The sequence below is a fragment of the Leopardus geoffroyi genome, chromosome C2 (genome assembly GCF_018350155.1).
Source record: "Leopardus geoffroyi isolate Oge1 chromosome C2, O.geoffroyi_Oge1_pat1.0, whole genome shotgun sequence".
Classification (NCBI taxonomy): domain Eukaryota; kingdom Metazoa; phylum Chordata; class Mammalia; order Carnivora; family Felidae; genus Leopardus; species Leopardus geoffroyi.
Window position 1 is genome coordinate 132,880,256 of NC_059333.1, and position 20,135 is coordinate 132,900,390.

Here is a 20,135-nt window from a genome sequence, read left to right on the forward strand (position 1 = left end):
AATGAAGAGATGATAATGCCACTTTCCTCTACCTAAGGGAGACTGTCCTGCAGTTTTTCAGTCAAGTTCTACATTATATATAAAATATGTTCAGAGGAGAGCACCCAGGACTATAAAAGGGTAAGAAATATGAATTTTAGGGTTTTTTTATGTTTATTTTTTTCAATATATGAAATTTATTGTCAAAATGGTTTCCATACAACACCCAGTGCTCATCCCAAAAGGTGAGAATTTTAGTTTCAGAAAAATAATTTTGTTTGTTAAGTATGTCTAATTTTCAATTGAACTGGCACAATGGATAGTGAGTTCCCCATCTCTGGAGGTATTCAAATAAGTTAGCCATATAAAATTACTGATATTCAATTATTTTCAACCTATAAGAATAGCAATTTCATATGACTCAACCTGTCCTTTGGTGGAAATGGTGGAGGGTGAGTCAAGCCATTGACGGTATTTTAAGAGCAAGTGACAGAAATACAACTCAAACTGGCTCAAAGAGAGAAGAGAGGGGTGATAGTAAAGTGGGAGATGTATTGGTTTATGTCACTTAAGCCCAAGGCAATTCTGGGTCCAAGTATGGCTGGATCCAGGAGTCTCTCTCTCCATCCCTCCTCCTTGCCCTCCTCTGGGTTGGCTCTTCTTCCAGACAGGCCTGCCCTTGTGGTAGACAGTTGGGCACCAGCAGCTCTAGGCATGGGTTAAATCAGCTCAACAACCCCAGCCAAGAGTCTCTCCTCACCAGTAATTCCTGGGACTGACTGACTGAACTGACCTGGGTCCCATGTCCATCCCATTACTGAGGCTGGGTGTGTTGGGGGTAGAGAAGAATAGAGTCACTGATTGGCTTGGCCTTCATCACAAGTTGGTCCTACAGTTGAGATAAGGGTGGAATGAGAAGGGGTGGGGTGGGGTGGGGTGGTAAGCCACATAGCCTAAAGTAAAGCAAGGAAAGGTAGCTTTCCAAAAACACAAAACCAAAACACCAGACAAAAATACTGAGTTGCTATGGGCCAGCCTGAATGATGAGGAGGACTAGCCTAGTGAGACCAGGGGGAGGAGTGTTCCAGGGAGAGAGAGTAGATGATGCTCATGGAGAAATGACCTAAGTGGGTATGAGGAACAGACAGAAGACTACTGTTTCAGCTACCTATTGCTGTAAAACCAAACACTGAAACTTAATGGCTTAAGGTCATAACCATTTTCTCAAACAGCCCTATGAAATGACTGGACTCAACTAGGTAGTTCTCTGTCCATGTGATTCCAGCTGACTGCTCGAGAGACTGGAATATCCAAGATGGCTGACCCACATGGCCAACAGTCAATGCTGCAGGCCACGGGCTCATCTTCGACTATGGCCCAGAACTTCTCGGTTCTCCTCCACATGGCCTCTCTGTATGGCTTTTGTTTTCTCACAGCACGGTGGCTGGATTCCAAGAGAGGAAGCAGAAGTTGCCAATCTTCTCAAGGCCCCAGCTCAGAAGTCCTAGAACATCAATTTTACCACATTCCATTGGCTAGAGGAGTCATGGGGCCAGCATATTCAAGGGGTCTGACATTAGTATATAAGGACAAAAGGAACTGGTGGTAGCCATCCTGGGGGGCTATCTTTCCCAGCCAGAGTGATACCATAATGGAGGGTAGAGTCATGTATGATGGAGTTGGAAAGGGTAGAAAGGAACTTAGATAGGGGTCAGCAAACTGTGACCCATAGGCCAAATCCAGCCCATTGCCTGATTTTGTAAATAAAGTTTTATTGGAACACAGCCACATTCATTTGTTTACCATATTGTCTATGGCTGCCATCTTGTTACAACAGCAGAGCTGAGTGGTTTCAACACAGACCATATGGCTCACAAAGCCTAAAATATTTACTATCTAGGCCTTTACAGAAAAGTTTGCTGACCCCAGGGCTAAGTCATGCCTTATGAATCTAATTGAGGGATTTGAATTTCATTCTGAGTGATAGGAAGCCACCGGATGGTTTCAAACCAGTGAGCCACATTATCTGACCTCCATTTTTAAAAGATCAGCTCTGGGAATGGATTATAGGAGGATAGAGGTGAAAGCAGAGAGACCAGGAGCAGGCTACGGCAGTCTCCAGATGAGAGATGGACAAGTGGAAAGCTGAGAGAAGTAGATGAACTTAGCACATATACTGAGGAGAGGAAGCCCACAGGACTTGCTGAGCCACCAGATAGGGAGACGAGAGAAATCAAGTGTGACTTCTAAGCTTTTGGCCTGAGCAATTGGATCCGTGGTGGTCCCATTACTGAAAAGAGAAAGACCCAGGGAGGAGAGGGTTTTTCACATACTGAGTTTGAGATGTTTGTCAGGCATCCAAAAGGCAAAGTTAAGTAAGCAGTTGAATACTTAAGTCTGGAGTTCAGAACATAAATTTGAGAATCATCAGTAAAAGACAGTATTGAAAGCCAGAAGCCTGACAGGAATAACACCAGGGAGGTGGTGTGGAGAGAGCCCCAGGATGGGCAAAAACTAAAATTCAATAAGTGGGATTAAGAAGGAGAGGCTGGGGGTGCCTGGGTGGCTCAGTGGGTTGAGCGTCCAACTTAGGCTCAGGTCATGATCTCACCATTCCCGAGCTCAAGCCCCATGTCTGTCTCTGTGCTGACAGCTCAGAGCTTGGAGCCTGCTTCGGATTCTGTGTCTCCCTCTCTGTCTCTGCCCCTTCCCCACTCGTGCTCTATCTCTCTCAAAAATAAATAAGCATTAAAAAAATTAAAAAAAAAAAAAGAAGAAGGAGAGGCCGGGAGGGCAGGAGGAGCCTGGAGATTGTGGTTTCATGAAAGCTAGAAAGAAGAATATTTCAAACTGGAAGGAGAGGTCCCTGTGTTGAATGCTTCTGGATGGCGGAGGAAGAGGTAGGAGTAGAAAAATGATCACCCAGTTGGGTGAGATGAGCTCCTTCTGAAACCTTGGATAGAGCAATTTCAGCGAGTGGGAGTAGCAAACATGGCTGGACAGGCTTGAGGAAAATGTGGATGTGGGCAAGTGGAAATGGCAGATATACAGAGACCTTTTTTTGAGAAGTTTTGCTGCAAAACGAATGGGTCCAGACCACAGATGTCCACTGCAGGCTCATGATCCATAAAGTCCCTTTTAATCCTGAGAATCTTGGACTCCACGAAGGACCTACTATGTGCCAGCTTACTACTTGTCTGCCCTCTGGATGAGAAATTTCTTCCTGATGGTTCACGTGGAAGTTGGACTGAGCACAACAGAAATCCATGCTTAGAGCTTCAAGAAAAAACAAAAAGAGAAAGAAAGCTTGCAGGCCCAGAAAGTCAAGTGTAGATCTTCAAAGGGTTTCTCCAAGTTGTAGGAAGACCTCCAAACCCACAAAGCCAGCAGTTTCGTTTCTCCTGGGCGTGCACACAAGCTCTTCCTTCCACACTTGCCCAAGGAAGCTTGTTCATGCAAACTTCTGAAATTTGCTGCCAAATATAAACGTGCGACCCAAAGAATAAGCACATTTTTGGAATCGGGGCACAAATGCATCTTGTAGAGGGATACAAGTTATCGTTTTTGTTTCAAAAATATGTTACTTTTTTCTGGGAAACGTTGAGTTTCTCAGGACAGATATCTAGGACAAAACACACTGTGCACATAGAATCTGTTATTTTTAAAAAAATGTTTTTTAAAGTCTATTTAATCACAGACTATAAGGAAGACGTGGTGATAATTTTGTATGTAATTCTATTCCCTGATGGTCTTCAAAAGAGATCATCTGACCACAAAACCTGAGCTCTGAACCATTTGCTATTCTATTTTATAGAGGTACAGGCTGGCCCGTTAGGCTGCCTGTCTTCCTGGATCTATAAAAAGGTGTATATATAATCATAACAGGAGCCATATTTCTGGCTTTGCCCATGAACTAGTTTAGTATCCCAGATCTCCTTAGGAGGCTGTGCAAAGCTGAGTCTTTAACCTCTGAGTCATGACTGCCTTATTTGTCAACTGATGGTAATAGATCTACTTTGCTGTTATGTATTAAATAAGCCAATGTAGGGGTCCCTGGGTGTCTCAGTCTGTTAAGCCTCTGGCTTTAGATTTTGGTTCAGGCCTTGTGGGATCAAGTCCCATGTCTGGCTCTGCACTGACAGCACGGAGCCTGCCTGGGATTCTCTCTGCCTCTCTCTCTCTCTCGCTCTCGCTCTCGCTCTCGCTCTCAAATAACTTGTTAGAAAAAGCTAATGTGTTTCAGCAATAATGTATAATATATAAGTCAAAGAGTAAATAAATAAGCATTTGTCAAAAACAAACAACCTAATGTAGGGGCACCTGGGTGACTCAGTCGGTTAAGCATCTGACTCTTGGTTTCAGCTCAGGTCATGATCTCATGATGCGTGGGAGAGAGCCCTGCATCTTGGGATTCTCTTGGGAGAATTGGGATTCTCTCTCCCTCTCTCTCTGTTCTCCCCCACTCTCTCTCTTTCTCAATAAATAAATTTTTTTTAAAGTTAAAAAAGCTAGGGGCGCCTGGGTGGCGCAGTCGGTTAAGCGTCCAACTTCAGCCAGGTCACGATCTCATGGTCCGTGAGTTCGAGCCCCGCGTCAGGCTCTGGGCTGATGGCTCAGAGCCTGGAGCCTGTTTCAGATTCTGTGTCTCCCTCTCTCTCTGCCCCTCCCCCGTTCATGCTCTGTCTCTCTCTCTCCCAAAAATAAACGTTGAAAAAAAAAAATTAAAATAAAATAAAATAAAATAAAGTTAAAAAAGCTAATGTAAATAAAGGTCTGTATACCTATTCTGAGTACAATAAATGGTAACTATCATGAAGAATAAATTATCTATGATACCAATCCTTATTTATTTATTTATTTTTTAACGTTTATTTATTTTTGAGACAGAGAGAGACAGAGCATGAACGGGGGAAGGTCAGAGAGAGAGGGAGACACAGAATCTGAAACAGGCTCCAGGCTCTGAGCTGTCAGCACAGAGCCCGACGCAGGGCTTGAACTCACGGACCGTGAGATCATGACCTGAGCCGAAGTTGGACGCTTAACCGACCAAGCCACCCAGGCGCCCTGATACCAATCCTTATTTAAAAGGTCAACTATATTATGAACTACTAGAAGGGTTCCAAATTTCCTGGGTTATCCTATTCCATGGTCTAGATTGTCTGCTTGTCTGTTTAGAATGATCTTGATGCTTTGGGAATCCCATAGTTAGCAGTTTGCAACCTGACTTTCCATGATCCCAAAGCCTCAGATTGCATAGGAGGGGAAAGGTTCTATCCCCAAGCTCTAACACGCCTCTGAGTCGGCTTCCCAGAAGACTCTGATGAAGAGGGGCACCTGGGTGGCTCAGTTGGTTAAGTGTCCGACTTCAGCTCAGGTCATCATTTTGTGGTTTGTGAGTTCGAGCCCCACATCAGGCTCTGTGCTGACAGCCTGGAGCCTGCTTCAGCTTCTGTGTCTCTCTCTCACTCTCTCTCAAAAAATAAATGTTAAAAAAAAAAAAAAAAAAGACTGATGAAGAATGACAAGAGGGTTGGGGATGATCATCTTTTCTGCCTGACTTTAGCTCACTAGCCACAAACACATAGGCTCTGGGAGATAAGGTGAGCGAAAGGGTCCCTTGCATTGGCCTTGACCTGCCCATATGGAAGCTGGCTGTCTTTGAGTTTGCCATCTTCTTCACACAAAGAAACAGCTGCAGAGGTTATTTCAGGTCTTAGGGATATTTCCATTTCAGCATATTTTGTTTTTGTTTTTCGAGGGGGGTGAGAAGGATAGCTTTCAATGATCGTTCATGAATAGCAGCTGGTAGTTTTTGTGCTCACATCCCCCAGCCCCTCTGGGATTCTAGCTGTGGCCAGGCTAGGCACCCTTCACACACACTGGCAATGTCCACCTCAAATACTGGTGGAGTCCCTCAACTTTTCCTCAGGGTTTTGTTTAAAGCTTTGGTAGTTCCCTCAGCCCTTACACAGGCAGCCCAAAGTTCAGAGGGGCGTTAACACTCCCATGGCAGCCCTCAACCACTGTAGGAATGGAGATTCAGTGGAAGGATGCCCCAGTCTCTGGTTCTTCAGAGGCAATATTCCGTAGGGTGTTTTCCAACAGTTCTTCAGAGGGTCCCCAGTAAGAGTGAGCCCAGCTGCCCACAACAATAACCAGTGGATTAACACATCCCCTGCTGGCTTTTTTCTCCTTTTACCCTCCCTGATCCCTCACTCCAGAATCCCAGGCTCCCCTCCCAAAAAGGCTACCTGGACCCAAGACCCAAGTCTATCTGAGGTTTTGTTTTGCAGAGAACCTAACCTAAACCATGCATCAAGGAGCATGATGGAAAAATGCTGTTTTTGATGATGAAAAAAAAAAGTTACTTTTCTTTAACATTCAGAAAATAAAGGGGCTCCTTTGCTGAATAACCAAAAGGGAAGCTGTCTTGGAAGTTCAAGAAGTGGGAGCTCCGTTCTGACCACTGGTAGCAATGCTAATGAAGCCCTCAAGTTGAGTGTGAATATAGGTCAGGATCTGTTGGTGGCTGGGAGAGGACTAGTCTGGCTGATTCTGGGTGTGGAAGTGTTTCTGATTCTGTAGTGCTGGGGGGAGGGGGGGGTGGCTGGAGGCAGATGTGTAAGTGGGAAAAGGCTGTGGGTTGAGACAGAGACAAATAAATATTCAAAGCAGAGCGGGGAGGCCTGGAAGCCTGAACGGAGGCTACAGAGTCAGAGAACAAAGTGGGTAGAGCAGACCTGGGAAGCAAAAGTGGTCTAGATTAATTGCAGGGACCAAAGGTGAAGGCCAGGGTAAAAGCTTCTGTCCCATCCCAACTTCTGTGTGAGATCCTCCAGGGACCAATGTCCCTAATAATCCCGTGGCTCTAAGAACAACGCCTTCCCTGGCTGTGAATCTATCTGTATGGGAGGTAAAGGAAAGGCAATGGAGAGAGGGAGACGGAGTAAAAAGCGGTTGGGCCTGATAGAGACACCCGCGTCCCAAGGGCACGGTTTTAACTCACAGGAAAGGAAGAATAAAGAAAAGGTCACCATGAGCAAAGGAGCACTTCCAAGAACAATGAACAAGAACTGAGAAATCAATCAGCTGCCTTCCTTCCTGCTGCTTTTATGAGGTTGCTTTTTTATTTGGATTTGTGGGTCTACTGAGCAAATGCAGTGCTTCTGAGGAAAGAAGTATTTTTCCAGGTGCTACAGCTGCAGCACAACTTTAGTTCCATGAGAAAGCTGGGGGGTAGGCTACAAGTGGAAAGTTAAACACAGAATATTGTGGAATAAACTAGATCGACCTGTGATGGAGATAGCAGATCAGAACACATCAACACATCTGTAGCATAAGAATCTCGACAGTACTTCAAATGGTTGTATTATCCCAAACTGGACAACCTCTATCCTACACCCAGACCCAACCAAACAAGCCCACCCAAGACTCTCCCAAGCTGTAAGTCTTTATCTGTGACACTATAATTTCTAAATGGCTGCTGGTAGCTTTAGTTCAATTATTATACTAACCAGACAGACCTATTACTGTAGATCATCACAGCTGTTCCTTGGTGAGGACAGTACCCAGTTTCCTGATAAAGGACATAACCTTTCATCTAAACTAAAATCTTGTTTCAATTCCTAGTCTTGAAATGGCTCTGCAATGTTAATTTCAAACACCGCTGTGTGTGCTGACCATAGGAACTTAACCACCAAGACCTAAAAATGAAACTCATTGAGTACATTAAAAAATTCCTCAGGATAATATGAGAAATTAATTTTTTTTTAAGTGAGGAACAGGACGCCTGGGTGGCTCAGGTTAAGTGTCCAACTCTTGATTTCAGTATAGGTCATGATCTCACAGTTCATGGGATCAAGCCTTAGGTCAGGCTCTGTGCTGACAGCATGCAGCCTGGTTGGGATTCTCTTTCTCCCTCTCTCTCTCTCTCCCTCTCCCCCCGTCATGCTCACTCTCTCTCTCAAAAATAAATAAATAAACTTAAAAAAAAAAAAGAATCTAATAATTGTAAACATCTATGCCCCCAACGTGGTGTAACCCAAATGTATAAATCAATTAATCACAAACATACAGAAAACTCACTGATAATAATACCATAATAGTAGGGAACTTCAACACCCCACTTACACCAATGAACAGATCATCTAAACAGAAAATCAACAAGAAACAATGGTTTTGGATGACACACTGAACCAGTTGGACATAACTGATATATTCAGAACATTTCATCCTAAAACAGCAGAATGCACACTCTTCTCAAGTGCATATGGAACTTTCTCCAGAATAGGTCACATACTGGGACACAAATCAGCCCTCAACAAGTACAAAAAGATCGAGATCATACCCTGTGTATTTTCAGACCACAATGCTATGAAACTCAAAATCAACACAAGACAAAATTTAGAAAGACAACAAATACTTGGAGACTAAAGAACACCATACTAAATAAGGAATGGGCTAACCAAGAAATTAAAGAGGAAATTAAAAAGTACATGGAAGCCAATGAAAATGATAACATCACAGCCCAAAACCTGAGGGATGCAGCAAAGACAGTCATAAGAGGGAAGTAGATAGCAATCCAGGCCTTCCTAAAGAAGGAAGAAAGGTCTCAGATACACAACCTAACTTTACACGTTAAAGAGCTAGAAAAAGAACAGCAAATAAAACCCAAAACCAGCAGAAGATGGGAAATAATAAAGATTAGAGCAGAAATCAATGCCATTGAAATTAAAAAAAAACAAAACAAAACAAAACAGAACAGATCAATGAAACCAGGAGCTGGTTCTTTGAATGAATTAACAAAATTGATAAACCCTTAGCCAGTCTGATCAAGAAGAAAAAGGAAAGGACCCAATAAATAAAATCAAGAATGAAAGAGGAGCAATCACAACCAACACAGCAGAGATAAGAACAATAATAAGAGAATATTATGAACAATTATATGCCAATAAAAAGGGCAATCTGGAAGAAATGGACAAATTCCTAGCAACATATAAACTACCAAAACTGCAATAAGAAGAAATAGAAAATTTGAACAGACCCATAACCAGGAAGGAAATAAACTACCAAAACTGCAATAAGAAGAAATAGAAAATTTGAACAGACCCATAACCAGGAAGGAAATCAAATTAGTAATCAAAAATCTCCCAGAAAACAAGAGCCCAGGGCTGGATGGCTTTCCAGGGGAATTCTACCAAACATTTAAAGAAGATTTTACACATATTCTTTTGAAGCTGTTCCAAAAAAATAAAAATGGAAGGAAAACTTCCAAACTTATTCTCTGAAGCCAGCATTACCTTGATTCCAAAACCAAAGACCCCACTAAAATGGAGAACTACAGATCAATTTTCCTGATGAACATGGGTGCAAAAATCTTCAACATGATACTAGCCAACTGGATCCAATAATACATTAAAAGAATCAAGTGGGATTTATACCTGGGATGTAGGATTGGTTCAATATCCACAAAACAATCAATGTGATACATCACAGTAATAAAAGAAAGGACAAGAACCACAAGATCCTCTCAATAGATTCAGAGAAAGCACTTGACAAAATACAGCATCCTTTCTTGATAAAACCCCTCAAGAAAGTAGACGTAGAAGGATTATACCTCAAGATCATAAAAGCCATATATGAAAGACCCACTGCTAATATCATCCTCAATGGGGAAAAGCTGAGAGCTTTCCCCCTAAGGTCAGGAACATGACAGGGATGTCCACTCTCATCACTGTTATTCAAATAGTATTGGAAGTCCTAGCCTTAGCAATCAGAAAACATAAAGGAATAAAAGGCATCCAAATCGGCAAGGAGGAAATCAAACTTTCACTCTTCGCAGATGATATGATAGTCTATATGGAAAACCCAAAAGATCCCACCAAAAGACTGCTAGAACTGATCACAGAACAGATCCATGAATTCAGCAAAGTCGCAGGATATAAAATCAGTGCACAGAAATCGGTTGTATTTCTATTCTATACACCAATAATGAAGCAGCAGAAAGAGAGATCAAGGAATTGATCCCATTTACAATTGCACCAAAACGCATAAAATACCTAGGAATAAACCTAACCAAAGAAGTGAAAAATGTATGCACTGAAAACTATAGAAAGCTTATGAAAGAAATTGAAGGCACCAAAAAATGAAAAAAATATTCCATGCTCATGGATTGGAAGAACAAATATTGTTAAAATGTTGATACTACCCAAAGCAATCTACATATTCAATGCAATCCCTATCCAAATAACACCAGCATTCTTCACAGAGATAGAACAAACAATCCTAAGATTTGTGTGGAACCAGAAAAGACCCTGAATAGCCAAAGCAATCCTGAAAAAGAAAACCAAAGTGGAAGGCATCACAATCCTAGACTTCAAGATGCATTACAAAGCTGTAATCATCCAGACAGTATGGCACTGCACAAAAACAGACACTCAGATGAACGGAACAGAAAAGAGATCCAGAAATGGCCCTCCAAATGTATGAGCAACTAATCTTTGAGAAAGCAGGAAAGAATATCCAATGGAATAAATACAGTCTCTTCAGCAAATGGTGCTGGGAAAACTGGAGAGCGACATGCAGAAAAACGAACCTGGACCACTTTCTTACACCAGACACAAAAATAAACTCAAAATGGATGAAAGACCTAAATGTAAGACAGGAAGCCATCAAAATCCTAGAGGAGAAAACAGGCAATAACCTCTTTGAACTCAGCCGCAGCAACTTCTTACTCAACAAATCTCTGGAGGCAAGGGAAACAAAAGCAAAAATGAACTATTGGGACCTTATCAAGATAAAACGCTTCTGCAAAGTGAAGGAAACAATCAGCAACACTAAAAGGCAACCAACAGAATGGGAGAAGATATTTGCAAATGATATATCAGATTAAGGGTTAGTATCCAAAATCTATAAAGAACTTACTTATCAAACTCAACCCCCAAAAAACAAATAACCCAGTGAAGAAATGGGCAAAAGACATGAATAGACACTTTTCTAAAGAAGACATCCAGATGACTAACAAACACATGAAAAGATGCCAAACATCACTCATCATCTGGGAGATACAAATCAAAACCACAATGAAATACCACCTCACACCTGTCAGAATGGCTAAAATTAACAACTCCGGCAACAGATGTTGGTGAGGATGCAGAGAAAGAGGATCTCTTTTGCACTGGGAATGCAAGCTGGTGCAGCCACTCTGGAAAACAGTACAGAGGTTCCTCAAAAAGTTAAAAATAGAACTACCCTACGACCCAGAAATTGCACTACTAGGTATATATCTGAGGGATACAGGTGTGCTGTTTCGAAGGGGCACATGCACCCCCATGTTTATAGCAGCCCTATCGACAATAGCCCAAGTACGGAAAGAGCCCAAATGTCCATCAACAGAAGAATGGATAAAGAAGATGTGGTATTATATACAATGGAGTATTACTTGGCAATCAAAAAGAATAAAATCTTGCCATTTGCAACTGCATGGATGGAACCAGAGGGTATTATGCTAAGCAAAATGAGTCAGTCAAAGAAAGACAAATATCCTATGACTTCACTCACATGTGGAATTTAAGATATAAAACAGATGAACATAAGGGAAGGGAAACAAAAGTTACGTAAAAACAGGGAGGGGGACAAAACAGAAGAGCCTCTTAAATACAGAGAGCAAGCTGAGGGTTGCTGGAGGGGCTGTGGGTGGGGGGATGGGCTAAATCAATAAGGGGCATTAAGGAAGACACTTGTTGGGATGAGCACTGGGTGTTATACATAGGGGATGAATCACCGGAATCTACTCCTGAAAACATTATTGCACTGTATGCTAACTAACTTGAATGTATTTAAAAATAGAAAAAATAAAATAAAATAAAAGAGAAAAAAGAGGCGGGGGATTTCAACAGAGGAGCATCACTAATAAACACTTAAGAAAATAAAAATTAACCAAAAAAAAAAAGTAAGGCGCACAGAGATCAGTGTGCTTTCACAGAACAATTCAACATATACCTTTACATGTCTGTTTTTTTAATTAGCAGTGGCTGTTTGCATGAAACAGCTCCCTCTTTACAAATGATCTGAAGTCTCTGGGTTATTGTCAATACGCTAGATGGCTCTAGGCCTGCCGTGTCCACCTGTGGCTACCGAGCACCTGAAAACCTAGCTACTCTGAACCGAGATGTGCTCGACGTGTAAGACACACGTCAGATTTTAAAGATTCAGCATGAAAAAAGAATGTAAAGCATGTCACTGGTAAATTTTTTATATTGATTATATGCTGAAACGATAATATTTTGACATACTGAGTTACAGGAAATATTTAAATTAACTCACCTGTTTCTTTTTACATTTTAACGTGTCTACTAGAAAACTCAGAAGTACAGATGCATGGCTCCCATTGTATTTCCACTGGACAGTGCTGGTCTAGCCTGTCTGTGGTGGGGGTGGGGTGCTGGGGGGCAATCTGTTAGCAGGGAGGTCAGGAGGCTTGTCTTGAAGCTCCTTTGCAAAGTGAGTGCTGTTTTCCCCTGCAGTGCGTGTTTGGGGAGGTTTATCTGTGGGGGCTGCTGGAGGTTATTTGTGAGGCAAGGAGTTTTTCTATCCCACAGTAACCAGAAATCGTTTTTCTAACATTTCCTTGTATTTTAGAAACAGCGTGGCAGCGCATTTAACAGTTTTACTGTATAATTTACATCTCATGAAACTCACAGTTTGGGGAGTTATACTACATTTACACATTATGCAACCATCACCATAATTCAGTTTTAGGACAATTCCATCACCTTGAACATTTTTCTCATGCCCATTTCGAGCCAATCCCTGTTCCCAGCCACCACTAGGTAACCACTGATCTGCTTTCTATATACATAGTTTTGCCTCTTAAAAAAAAAAAAAAAACTTTAAAAAAAAGTTTTATTTAATTAAGTAATCTCTACACCCCACATGGGGCTCGAACTCATGATCTCGGGATCCAGAGTCACATGCTCTTTCAACTGAGCCAGCAAGGTGTCCCTAGAAATTTCAGGTAAATGGGATCATACAATAGATGGTCTTTTGTGTCTGGCTTCATTAGCATACTGATTTTGAGGTTCATCCATGTTCACAGTGCTTCTGTTACTAAACACCCCCCCTTTTCTCTATTTTTAGAGGAAACACAAATTGGTGGTAGGAAATTTGGGGAAAATTCCTCAGTAAACTTGGTCTGAGCCTAGAAAAGTTGCCAAGGCTAACTAAAATTGTGCTAAAAATTTCATGTCACACTGGGATTTGAGTAAAGGGCACGGCTGATCTCTCTTCTGTTTTTAAAGAAAATTGTACTGGCAAAACAGTATTCATTTCCCCATTTTACCTTCCGGTTCTTGTCTATAAACTTCCATAATTTATACATTATTGTACTCATAGTGCAGATAAAGATGTGCCATTCTACATTTTCTTTACCAAATACAATTTCTTTTTTTATAAATTATTTAAAATTTTTTTTTAATGTTTACTTATTTTTGAGAGAGAGAGAACAGTGAGAGAGAGTGCAAACAGGGGAGGGGCAGAGAGGGAGCCACAGAATCCGAAGCAGTCCCCAGGCTCTGTGCTCTCAATACAGAGCCTGACATGGGGCTCAAACTCATGAACCGTGAGATCCTGACCTGAGCCATAGTCGGACGCTCAACCGACTGAGCCACCCAGGCACCTGCCTTGACATCAAATACGTTTTCTAAATAATGATGATAAATTTCCTCGCCGGAATCCACACTCTGTCACCTGGAAACTGAGCAGATGTAACTGCTTTTTATGGAATTTAACACTGTGGCAGTCATTCATGTATTCAAAGAACTGCAGGCTCTTAGGGCTGTGCCTACACTGAAATCTAACCAGAATCTAACATCCCACAGTTCTAAGATTTTGCAGTGCAAATCATGGTGTTTGTTTGATTAACAGACAACAGCTAAAAAGAAACATTCCAGGAATTCAATTTTCTTGGCTAATCAGCAGATACCTAAATAATGAGTATCTTCTGACATTGCCCCCCCCCCACTCAAATCACTGAAAAGTTTACCCATAATAGTATGTGGACTTTAAAGAGTAGGTGGTGAGAATTTCTGATAAACACACCCTTAAAGACTGAATCACACATAAGTTGCAAAAGGAACCACCCGTGAAAATCACAGACCGTGACAAGTGAGGGTGGGAGGGGTAGAAGTTGGAAGATCCAGGCTGGGGTTGAACCTCTTTCAATTGCATTTTTATTTTTATTTAAAGTTTATGTATTTTGAGAGAGAGAGAGAGAGAGAAAAGAGAGAGAGAGAGAGAGAGAGAGAATGGGACAGGGGCAGGGAGAGGGAGGGAGAGAGAATCCCAAGCAGGCTCCAAGCTGTCAGCTCAGAGCCTGGCAAGGGGCCTGAACTCACGAACCCGTGTGAGATCATGACCTGAACCAAAGTCAAGAGCCAGATGCTTAACTAAGGAGCCACCCAGGCACCCCTTTCAATCACATCTTTATTCACATAAAGTCAGAGTGAATCTGTTTCCTGTCTCCCATGCTTACTGTGGCCAGGGTGTTTAAGTCACCCACCCTACTGAAGCAGACATTGTCAGAAGACAATCCTTCAGCACCCTGGCTTTCTGCCTTAGGCACCCCCGTGTCTCCATTCCTTCAGGCTTTTGGCCACGTGCTGGGCCCACAAGCAAGACCGGCCAGGAGTGCCGGGGAGTAGCACCCCCAGGACTCCCCTCAAGAGATGAGGATAAATCCACGAGCCCCCTCAGCCCTTGTGGGGCAACTGGAGGTGTCTTCCGTACAGCCTCACAGAGGGGCCCCGGCAGGACTGAGGCCCACCTGCCCTCCGAGGAAACCTGGGAGGTTGGCTTTCCTCCCTTCCCCAGCTCCCTTCCTCACCTTCTTGTTTCCCAGGATCACTTCCCAAATATACTACTGGCCCCAAATCCTTTGCTTCACTGTCCACTTTTTGGGGGAGTCCAACTAAAACTTCTATTGAAATTTCAGGTAAGTATGGACTTTAAAGGGATTATGTTACTACTTTTTAGCAGAATTTTCTGGGTCATCCTGGAGAAGACCCAGAGAAAAGTAACCACACGAAAGAGTTGTACCATATTGTGGTTCTCTTCTCAAGTAGTCTTACCTGAGCTTCTCGCGCCTCCCTAATTATACTCTAAACACACTGCAGTCTGGAGCCGTGGGGACAGGGAGCTGGACACAGTGCTCACACTTCCTGCATACGAACTGATTTCATTCTCACAACAATGGCACGAAATGCGCACCATTACTGTCCTTGTTTTACAGAGGAGGAAACTGGGAGACTCAAGGAATTTGGTCCAAGGAACACGGCTAGAAAAGATAAAGCCAGGATTCCGGCCCAGGAAGCCTGGTTCCAGATCCCCGGAAAACAAGCCTCTGACACAACCCTGAGCGTGTGTGAGGTACTGAATCAATGTTTGCTCGATTGGAAAGTTACTACACGTAGAGAAAGGAAAGAAGATGGCCCACTAATCCCTTCAAATGTTTGAGGGTTTTGATCTGTAAGCCCCTTTCTTGGTCTGATGAAGTCCGTGGAGTCTTTCCCAGAATAGTATTTTTAAGTACATAAAAGAAAACACAGAGGAGTACAGAGAAGAAACCAATGATATTAAAATTCACTTATCAAAACTGTACCCAAGGGGCACCTGGGTGGCTCGGTCGGTTAAGCATCCAACTTTGGCTCAGGTCACGATCTCGAGGTTCATGAGCTCGAGCCCTGTGTTGGGCCTTGTGCTGACAGCTCAGAGCCTGGAGCCTGTTTTGGATTCTGTGTCTCCCTCTCTCTGCCCCTCCTCCACTCGTGCTTGGTCTCTCTCTCTCTCTCTCTCACTCTTAAAAATAAACATTAAAAAAAATTTTAAGAAGGTACCCCAAATTGTTGTCTGGCAATATATGCATTTATCCTATGAGGAGACTATACCATCAATGGGTGTAATCTCTGTCATTGGGTTCCATAAATGTGTTGAATCTCTGTCCTTAGACTGTGACAGGAATGACTGCCCTCGTGGCTGGTTTCAGGATAGGCATCGATGGTTGGCTCCAGAAACCTGAACTACCAGACCTTTTCCCTCCAAGCCACCCCCAACCCCACTAATGTTCTAGAACACAGATTTGATAGTATTTCTCACCAATTCTGAACCTCTCAGTGCTCCCTCTCCATTGTCCTCAGAATAAAGTCTAGGATGCCCAGGATGGCCTTCAAGGCCCGTGTGACCTTGAATGCAGTAATTTACCATACTCACCACCGACAGGTGCCTCCCACATTCCTTACACTCAGCCACAGTGAAGTCCCTGCTTCCCAAATCCACTATACACTTCCCGGGGGGTCCCCGCTTCCTCTGCCGGGGATGAGGGACAGCCCCAAAGCAGAGTCCTTCCCCCTCAGCTTCTTCATAAAGTCTTCCATGATGGCCCCTCTCCCAGGTAAAATTAATCACTCCTCCTCCCAGTACCCATTACTCTTTCCACATGCCTCCACCCCAGAGTAATGAACACATTACATTATGTTTATTGTGGACGTATTTGAGGGCCTACTACAACATGAACGCTATCTTATTAATCTCAAACAGGGCCTGGCAGAATATCGCGCCTAGGATGAAAGTCAGTTCACGGTGGTTAAGACGGATTTGAGGGTGGGAGACGGGTAGTTCAATTGACACAAGTATGAGATAAGCTGCATAGAATGCCTCAGTATTTCCCATCAAAGGTCATGGATCTTCGGGCGACTGGAAACAAAGTTTGAAGCAGCCCGCCCAAATCATGAAGTTTCCTTAAAGACTTGTGTTCTCTTAAAATTTCCTGTAAAACTGGCTCTCTCTTGCTTACTACGGTAACATTTGTTACCAAAGCGATGTTATCAGTTTTGTCGAAATTTTTAAAATAGACACTCCTAAAAACATCTGTCCTCTCTCATGTGGCTTCTTGCTCTCTCTGGCCTGCCAATAAACCAGTGGGGACAGATACCAGGGCTGAGAGGCAGGGACCTGGAAGGCTCTTCTTCCTGACCCCAGAGGTGAGGGCACCGTTTAGCTGACTTTGACTGGAAGTCCGGGGAGAGACAAACCGCACCCCCCCCCCCACCCCACCCCCGCCCCAGGCAGCTGGATGCTGAATATACCGCATCTGGCACACCTAGCCTCCCAGCAAACAGTTCAGGGGTGTAATTATTCCTCAACCTGTCCAGTTTCTAATCTTTCTCCAGGGCCTTTCAGTGACTTGTTCTGTGAAGGAGAACAGCTTGTTGGGTTTTCCCAGGATGTCTCTCTGGGATTGTTACAGTTTTCGTGATTCTTTTGTTGCTGTTTAGACTTTATCATCCCTGACATGTGACTTCCTTATCTTTACGGGGCACACTTTTCTTGGACTGAGGAGGGCCTGAGCATGTAAGCAAGTTGTTCCCTTCTCTTTGAATGTGATCTATTTCTTGAAACTGTGGAATGGAGAGAGTGTGGATTTTTTTTTTTTATGTTTATTTATTTTTAGGTGGGGAGGGGAACAGAGAGAAAGACTCTCAAACAGGCTTCTCACTATCAGCACAGAGCCCGATGCAAGGCTTGAGCTTATGAACCTCGAGATCCAGACAGGAGCTGAAATCAAGAGTCGGACGCTGAATCGACTGAGCCACCCAGGTGCCCTGAGAGCATGAATTTTTGAGTCAGGCAGAGTTGGTTTCAGACTTAGTCCTGAAACTCACTGGCTATATAACAGCGTGCAAACGGTATAACCTGGCACAGAGCAAACAGTCCATAAATGTGAATTTTCATTTCCTTCCTTTTACTAGAAAGAGACAGTATCTAGTTCTGGGGTCTGAAAACCTAGCTGGTGTTGGCCCCTCACCAAGAGCTAGTCGCCATAAAATCTGAGAGCTTAAAATCAGCACCATTGTTTGCTGGAAGCAAAATTAGCTTAAAATTAGTCATGGAAAGGGGCGCCTGGGTGGCTTGGTTGGTTGAGCATCCACCTTCGGCTCAGGTTATGATCTCACGGTTTGTGAGTTTGAACCTGCTTTGGGCTCTGCGCTGACCGCTCACAGCCTGGAGCCTGCTTCAAATTCTGTGTCTCCCTCTCTCTCTGCCCCTCCCCTACTCACACTCTGTCTCTCTCTGTCTCTCAAAAACATTAAAAAAAAGTTGTTTTTTTTTTAATTAGTCATGGAGGGTGTGCTGCAGATGACAACTCCCCGCGAGTGGGATCCGAGATCTATGCCTTTGTCGTGATGTCTCCAGCTCCTACCCAGCACAGGGACTCGACAAATGTCGGTTGACCGAATGAGTGAATAAATGGACAAAGGGATGAGTGAATCATCCTTCTGGAATGATGAAGGACTTGAGATGAAAAACTAAATGTCAAAGTAATCAAATAATTTGTAATATGTGAATCTTATTTCCAAAAATCTATCTGATCCCTGAGACACTAATAACAAGTTGATGATGGAAGCACACAACGTGGGGGGTGGGGTGTGGGGGGCGTGCAGAGGGTAGCAGAGCCTTGAGAGCAGGTGGACTAAGGAGGTGGCTGGCTGGCAGGAGTTAATTGTTAGGGCAGTCAGGAGTCAGCAGGGAAGGCACGAGAAGGAGGGGCCCTGTAATTACTATTGTTTGAGCATAAACACATGTGGTTTTTTCTGGCACATAATTGCTGTGTTTCTGGGTTGCAGTGGTAGGTTGTGACTGCTGGAGATGTTTTGGAGGAACTTCAGATGCCTAAGCTCGGCTTTGCATCACCAGATGGTTTCCTGCCGTTGGCCGTCTCCGGCCTCAGCAGCAAGCTCCCTGCCTGTCTCCCGTTTCCAGCCTCGCCCCATCGCGGTCCTTTCCAAATCACAAATCACAGTGACCTTTCCAAATCGCAAATCAGATCTTAGGAACCTCCCCACTTAACACTTCCCGTTCCTATTTCCATTGGAACAAAAACCCCAACACCTGAGTGCTAGTCCCAGCCCCTGCGGCGGCATGAGCAGCCCTCGCTGCCCCCTCCAGGGTCTCCCCTCACGTGTGTGACCTTGCAGGGCTCTGATGGCTCCGCCAATGTTCCAAGCCCGTGCCCAGCTCCTGACCTTTCCGTTTGTCTTTCCCTCCGTCTGGAAAGCTCCTCCTGCTCTTCCCCACAGGCAGGCTCTTCCTCCCCTCTCAGCTCGCAGATTTTTCCATTCCCCACAGTGCCCTTCTCTGACTTTCTGAGCTAAGGAGCTCTCTCCTGTCCTCCCCGCTTCTCTACATGCTTATTTTCTGTGTCACTTAGGTCTACCTGAAATCATCTTACTAGTTTATCTTTTTTTAGGGCTGTTTTTGTTTATTTTCCCTTTCCCTGATAGCATATAAGGCTTAGGGGTTTACATCCATCTGTCCCCGGCACAAAGTGGCCATGACAGGTGCTCAAAAATTATTTGTTAGGTGAATAAATAAATAAAATCTGTTCCACGGAGAATAAATAAGCTCATGGAGCAGAATCTCTGCCACACTGTCACCATCATTTGTTAGAAAGTGGGGGTGCAACCGTTCCTGCAGGGAGGAGAGAGAAGCGTCCAGAGCAAGGAGCTTAGAGGCTGCCCCAGTCTTCTAGGAACCTAACCTCTGAGGGGCGATTGCCCTGCATGACACAACTGTTCCAAGAAGCTCCTTAGGAGTCCCTGAAACTGCAGGAACCCCGAAGAGCTAGTAAATCTGGAAGCTGTCAATGACCCCACCGCCCCAGAATCCTGTTACAAGCAAAAAATGGGTTTGCTTGGTAAGTGTCCTCACAGCTGACGTGAACACCAGTTTGGATGCCTGTACTAGTCAGCCCTCTTGGGTAAGAGTAATGGCGTTGCTTAGAAAAGTTCAGTGGCAATGACAATGGAACCCGGGTATCTAAACAAAATGGGGATTTACTAGAAAGATACGAGAGGCTCATGCTTCTAGGAGGAGGGACTGGCCCGATAAAGTCAAGAAGTAAGGAAATGCAGGGCAGAGCAGGTGAGCCACCGGGGACGGGAATGCAAGCCAAGAAGGGTGCAGAGGCAGGAAGCCCATCCGGTTTCCCAGGCACAGTAAGTGGGCCCCTGCCTTCCCTCTTCCGTTCCTTTCAGGGTTGAGAAAGGGCAACCTTGTCTGAAGCAGGATGTCCACAGATTACGGAAGCAGTGCACTCTCCCCTG